Here is a 7,384-nt window from a genome sequence, read left to right as displayed (position 1 = left end):
CTCACCAGGAGCTCATCCAGCAGCAGGCCTGAGGGGAGTGCAGACGAGCACCCAGGCTACTGGAGCACCTGGGAGGGCACTGGGATGGCTTGCAACTGCCCCTGCCACGTGGAGGCATCCAGGGTGCCGGCTGACGAGGTGAAGCTGCCCGGCTTGGGGTTCCCACGCTGCCCCATGGACCTGGGGTCCCTGGCCCCAGCCCCACCACAGACTCCCCTGGGACATGGGTGGCGCAAGCACTCCTTAGCCCTGTGGCCCCGCTTGAGGGGGCCCTGGCTGTCCCACCAGGCAAGGGCCCAGCAGGCCATCGCGCTGCGGGTCACAGTCCTCCCAGCTTTTGCCCAGGTGCAGAGGCCACCGAGAAGCCTGAGGGTGAGAGAGAGCCCCTTCCAGAGGAGCCAGGGACACGTAGGCAAAATACCAGCTTGCCAGGGCAGGTTGGGAGATCCCCTCTGCTGGCACGACCTGGCTGGGCTGGAGCACGGGGACGGCCCTCGCTCCCTGGCTCATGAAAGCTCTTGTGGGAGAGCCCCAGGCGTACAGGGCACGTGGGGTGTGGGAAGCCCTGTTCCCCATGCGCCAGTGTGGGCGAAGGCGACCCACGAGGGAGCAGGGTGATGCCCGCCGGGGGCCGCGTTGCACAGGCCACCGGCCTGTGCAGGCTCCCTGCCAGCCTGTCCCGGGTGCCTGGCCCTTCGATTCTGAAACCAGATCTGAATCCTGGACTCAGGGAGACCCGTCTCTCTGGCCAGCTCTTCCCTGGCGGCGATGCCTGGAATGCGATCCTTCTCAATGGCTCAGAGGAGAAGGGCAGTCTGGGATCTGGTGATGCAGTCTGCTTTCGCCTGCCTTCTTGCGGACCGCGTCTCCTGGGCCAGGACCGAGATTCCCGCCGGTGCTGCCTCAGGTGGCATGACCTCTCATTCTGAAACCAAATCTGGACCCTGGGCTCCGGAATGCCAATGGCCTGGGCCAGCCATTTTCTGGTGGCGATACCCGGGTATGGGTTCTGCTCAAAGTTGGCTCGCAGGGCCTCACATTGTCTCTGGGTCCAAACGAGTCTCCTTCGCCGTCCCCGTCCCCAGGCTTCTGCGGAGAGGGTGCCGTCCAAAGGTGTCGGGTGGGCCATCGCGGGGAGCCCCGGCCGGAAATTCACGGACAGACATGGGCAGAGAGGCCAGCGGGCTCCCGTGCACCTCAGCCGGCCTGTGGACTGCAGCAGGTGCAGCCAGGAGGCCTGCCCGGGCAGCCAGCCAGCGGCTCTTATAAAGGCCCTCAGGTAGGCAGGCTCCAGAACTTCATGAATGGCGGTGAGCCCTGGGACAGCACGCGCCACCCCGTAAGGGTCCCAGGGCATCGAGGCCTGCAGCCGGGGGGTGGTGGGGTGTGGGGGGTGGGCGTGATGATGGCGGTGGTGGGGCCAGAGACACGAAGATGAAGGGGGCGAGGGGGTAGGGATGAGGGGGGCACGTTTCGGGGGCGGGCTCTCCGGACCACTCCAGGAATCCCGCGGGAACTGGAAGCTGCTGTCTGGGCTCCCATGCGTCTTCAGCAGAGAGTAACTGGCTTGGGAGGGTTTAGGGGAGTGTGGAACTGAACCTTCGTGGGAGTCTGGAGTGTTCCAGGCCCTCTCTCCGTGAAGGAGGCAGTGCCTGTTGGTGTCGCAGTTGCCAGGACAGTCTCACACACGCAGGCGTGTGGCTCTCGTTCATTTCCAAGTAGGAGACAAGAGCTAGACCCCAGAGAGAAGATGCCACCCCGGCGTGATGACCAGATGATGGATTCCCGTGTGCCGCAACATGGGGAGTCTGCAGTGTGCCCGGTTTGGAAACGGCAAGGAGAGCGATGGCACCATGCCAGACTTCCACCCTTCCCTGCATGTTTCTGGGTGCCCGCAGAGCTCCGGGAGGAAACAGTCAGAATGACACATCTCTGAACTGATGAACAAAGTGATGTAACTCTTGTCTAGGCTCTGCCTACAGGGGTTTTGTGACATATCTCTGCACTGATCACCCAGGTGATGGGACATTTGTCTAAGCTCTGCCTATGGGGGCATTGTGACATATCTCTACGCAGATCACCCAGGTGATGTAACTCTTGTGTTGGATCTGCCTATGGTTGCATTGTGACATATTTCTGCACTGATCACCCAGGTGATGGGACTCTTGTTTAGGCTCTGTGAATGGGGGCTTTGTGACATATCTCTGCACTGATCACCCAGGTGATGGGACACTTGTCTAGGCTTTGTGAATGGGGGATTTGTGACATATGTCTGCACTGCTCACCCAGGTGATGGAACACTTGACTAGGCTCTGCCTACGGGGCATAGTGACATATCACTGCATTGATCACCGAGGTGATGTAACTCTTGTCTAGGCTCTGCCTACAGGGGGCTTGTGACATATCTCTGCACTGATCACCCAGGTGATATAACTCTTCTCTAGGATCTGCCTACTGGGTGCTTTGTGACATATCCCTGCAATGATCAACCAGGTGATATATCAATTATCAAGACCCTGCCTACAGAGGCATTGCGATGTATCTCTGCACTGATCACCTAGGTCATGTAAATCTTGTCTAGGCTCTACCTATAGTGGCATTGTGACATATCCCTGTACTGATCACCCAGGTGTTGTAACTCTTTTCTAGGATCTGCCTACAGGGTGCTTTGTGACATATCCCTGCAACGATCACCCAGGTGATGTACCACTTGTCAAGGCTCTGCCTAGAGGGACATTGCGATGTATTTCTGCACTGATCACCCAGGTCATGTAACTCTAGTCTAGGCTCTGCATACTGTAGCATAGTGACATATCTCTGCACTGATCATCCAAGTGATGTAACACTTCTATAGGACCTGCATAAAGGGAATTTGTGACAAAACTCTGCACTGATCACCCAGGTGATGGGGCTTTTGTCTAGGCTCTTCCTAAGGAGGTATTGTGACATATTTCAGCACTGATCACCCAGGTGATGGACTATTGTCTTCAATTGGCCTATAAGGGTATTGTGACATGTTTCTGCACTGATCACCCAAGTGACGGGACTCTTGTCTAGGCTCTGAGTATGGGGACTTTGTGACATATTTCTGCACTAATCACCCAGGTGATGTAACTCTTGACAAGGCTCTGCCTACGGGGCATAATGAAATATCACTGCATTGATCACTGAGGTGATGTAACTCTTGTCCAGGCTCTGCCTATAGGGGGCCTTGTGACAAATCTCTGCACTGATCATCTAGGTGATGTAACTCTTTCTTACACTCTGCCTGCAGGGCCATTGTGAAATATTTCTGCACTGAACACACAGGTGATTTGACTCTTGTGAAGGATCCGCACCCTGAGGGCATTATCACATATTTCTGCAATGATAACCCATGTGACGGACCCTTGTCTTGGATCTGCCTATGGGGGCATTGTGACGTATCTCTGCACTGATCACCCAGGTGATGAAACTCTGATCTAAGCTCTGCCTAAAGGGGCATTGTGACAAACCTCTGCACTGATCACTCAGGTGATGTAACAATTGTCGAGGCTCTGCATAAAGGGACCTTGTCACAAATCTCTGCCCTGATCACACAGATGACGTAAATCTTGTCTAGGCTCTGCTTACAGGGGGTAATGTGACATATTTCTGCAGCAATCACTTAAGTGATGTAACCCTTGTGTGGGTTGTGCCTACAGGGGCATTTTGATATACCACTGCAATGTTAACCAAAGTGAGGTAACACTAGACTAGGTTAAGAACACAGGGGTATTGACACATATTTCTGCACTGATCCTGAGGTGATTCAAATCTTGTCTGGTCTCTGCCTCCAGGGGACATTGAGACACATATCTGCAATGATGTTCTAGGCGCTATAACTTAACTCTAGGTTCTGGTTAAACGGCATTGCGACACATCACTGCACTGATAACACAGGTTATATACAGGGATATCCGTGGACATATACAGAATGGAATGGAATGGAATGGAATGCAATAGACAGGAATTCAATAAGCCCGAGAGGAATGGAATGCAATGGAATGCAATGGAATGGAATGGAATGGAATGGAATAAAAGGGAAATGAATCAACCTCAGTGGAACGGAATGGAATGGAAAGCAATGGAATGGAATGGAATGGAAAGGAATGGAATGGAATAGAATGGAATAGAATCACCAGGAATCAAATGGAACGGAATGGAATAGAATGGAATGAAAGGGAATGGAATGAAATGGAATGGAATAGAATGGAATTGAGTAAATTAGAATGGAATGGAAAGGAATGGAATGGAATCGACCCGAGTGGAATGGAATGGAATGCCGTTGAAAGCAATGGAATGGAACGGAATACAAAGGAATGGAATGGAATTGGACGGAATCAACATGAGTGGAATGGAATGGAATGGAACGGAATGGAATGGAATTGAACGGAAATTAATAGAACGGAATTAACTCGAGTGGAAAGGAATGGAATTGAAGGGAGTGGAATGGAATGGAATCAACAGGTGTGGAATGTAAAGGAATGGGGAGGAATAGAATGGAACGGAACGGAATGGAATGGAATCTACCACAGTGGAATGGAATGGAATGGAATGAAATCAACATGAGTCGAAGGGAATGGAATGGAATCAACACGAGTGGAATGGAATGGAATGGAATGGAATGGAAGGGAATGGAAACAACACGAGTTGAACGGAATGGAATGGAATGGAATACAATCAACCCGAGTGAAATGGAATGAAATGGAATGGAATAGAATGGAAACAAATGGAATGGAAGGTAATGAAATGGAATGGAATGGAATGGAATAGAATCGAATGGAATGGAATGAAATGGAAAGGAATGGAATGGAATGGAACGGAACGGAACGGAACGGAACGGAATGGAATGGAATGGAATGGAATCAACCAGAGAGGATTGGAATGGAATGGAATGGAAGAGAATGGAATGGAATCAACAGGAAGGAAATGGAATGGAATGGAATGCAATGCAATGGAAAGAAATGGAATGGAAGGGAATGGAATGGAATGGAATGGAATGGAATGGAATGGAATGCAATGGAATGACATCAACCAGAGTGGAATGGAATGGAATGGAACGGAATGGAATGGAATAACATCAACCAGAATGGAATGGAATGGAATGGAATGGAATGGAATGGAATGAAACGGAATGGAATAGAATTGAATTGAGTCAATTGGAATAAAATGGAATGGAAGGGAATGGAATGGAATCGAACCGAGTGGAATGGAATGGAACGCCGTGGAATGAAATGGAATGGAATGGAATGGGAAGCAATGGAATGGAGTTCGACGGAATCAACACGAGTGGAACGGAATGGAATGGAATGGAATGGAATGGAATGGAATGGAATGGAATGGAATGGAATGGAATGGAATTTAATGGAACGGAATTAACCCGAGTGGAAAGGAATGGAATGGAATGCAAGGGAGTGGAATGGAATGGAATCAAGAGGTGTGGAATGTAATGGAATGGAGAGGAAGACAATAGAATGGAATGGAATGGAATGGAAAGGAATGGAAAGGAATGCAATCTACCAGAGTGGAATGGAATGGAATGGAATGAAATCAACAAGAGTCGAAGGGAATGGAATGGTATGAACACGTGTGGAATGGAATGGAATGGAAGGGAACGGAATGGAATGGAATGCAATGGAGTGGAATGAATTGGAGTGGAAAGGAATGGAATGGAAACAACACGAGTTGAACAGAATGGAACGGAAAGGTGTTCAATCAACTCGAGTGGAAAGGAATGAAATGGAATGAAATAGAATGAAATCAAGTGGAATGGAAGGTAATGACATGGAATGGAATGGAATGGAATGGAAAGGAATGGAATGGAAAGCAATGGAATGGAATGGAATGCAAAGGAATGGAATGGAATGGAATGGAAAGCAATGGAATGGAATGGAATCAACTCGAGAGGATTGGAATGAAACGGAATGGAAGAGAGTGGAAAGGAATCAACTGGAATGGAATGGAATGGAATGGAACGCAATGAAATGGTATGGAAACAAACAGGGGGGAATACAATGGCAGGGAATGGAATGGAATCAACTGGAATGGAATGGAAAAGACTGGAATGGAATGCAATAGAACGGAATGGAATGGAAAGGAATGGAATGACATCAACCGGAGAGGAATAGAATGGAATAGAAAGGAAAGGAATGGCATGGCATGGCATGGCATGGCATGGCATGGAGTGGAATAGAATGGAATGGAATTGAATAGAATCAACCCGTATGGAATAGAATGCAATGGAATGCAATGGAATGGAAAGGAATGGAATTAAATCGAATGCAGTGGAATGCAATGGAAAAGGACCAACCCGAGTTCAATGGAATGGAATGGAATGGAATGGAATGGAATGTCATGGAATGGAATGGAATGCAATGGAATGGAGTGGAATGGAATGGAATGGAATCGAATGGAATGGAATGCAATAAAATGCAATGGAATACAATGGAAAGGAATGGAATGGAATGCGATGGAATCAACCAGAGATGAATGGAATGGAATGGAATGGAATGGAATGGAATGGAATGGAATGGAATGGAATTGAATTTAATGGAAGGGAATGGAACGGAATTTAAAGAAATGGAAGGTAGTCAACCGGACTAGAATGGAATGGAATGGAAGGGAATAGAATGTAATGGAATGAAATCAACACAGTTGGAATGGAATGGAATGGAATGGAATGGAATCAAACCAGGTGGAACGGAATGGATGGAATGGAATGGAATGAAATCAAGCGGAATGGAATGGTATGGAATGAAACACAAAGGAATGGAATAAAACGGAATGACATGGAATGAAAGGGAATCAAAGGGAATGGAAAGGAATGGAATGTTATGGAATGGAATGGAAAGAAAAGGAATGGATTGGAATGGAATGAGCCTGAGTGGAATGGAATGGAAGTGGAACGGAATGGAATGGAATGGAATCCCATGGAATGAAACCAGGTGGAATGGAATGGTTTGTAATGGAATGAAAAGAAATGGAATGGAAGAGAATGGAATCAACCCAGTGTAATGGAATGGTATGGAAAGGAATGGAAAGGAATGACGTCAATCCAAGTGGAATGCAATAGAAGGGAATGGAATATCACGGAAAGGAATGGAATGCAACGGAATGCAATATAATGGAATCAATCTGAGTGGCATGGAATTGAATGGAACGGAATGGAATGGAAAGGTACAGAATGCCATCAACAGGAATGGAATGGAATGGAATGGAATGGAATGGAATGGAATGGAATGGAATGGAAACAAAACATTAGGGATGGAAAGGAAAGGAATAGAATGGAATTAACACGAGTGGATGGAAAGGAATGGAATGGAATGGCATGGAATGGAATCAACACGCGTGGAATGGAATGGAA

At 48.5% G+C, this 7,384-nt stretch overlaps 1 pseudogene; it reads right to left on the bottom strand.

Annotated features, from left to right (window-relative positions):
* Window positions 1-243: 243 nt before the first annotated feature.
* On the bottom strand, window positions 244-1,129 carry LOC129395688 (double homeobox protein 4C-like; annotated as a pseudogene).
* Between the last annotated feature and the right edge of the window lie 6,255 nt (window positions 1,130-7,384).

The sequence above is a fragment of the Pan paniscus genome, chromosome Y (genome assembly GCF_029289425.2).
Source record: "Pan paniscus chromosome Y, NHGRI_mPanPan1-v2.0_pri, whole genome shotgun sequence".
NCBI classification, from domain to species: Eukaryota; Metazoa; Chordata; class Mammalia; order Primates; family Hominidae; genus Pan; species Pan paniscus.
This window is presented reverse-complemented; position numbering and strand designations above follow the sequence as displayed.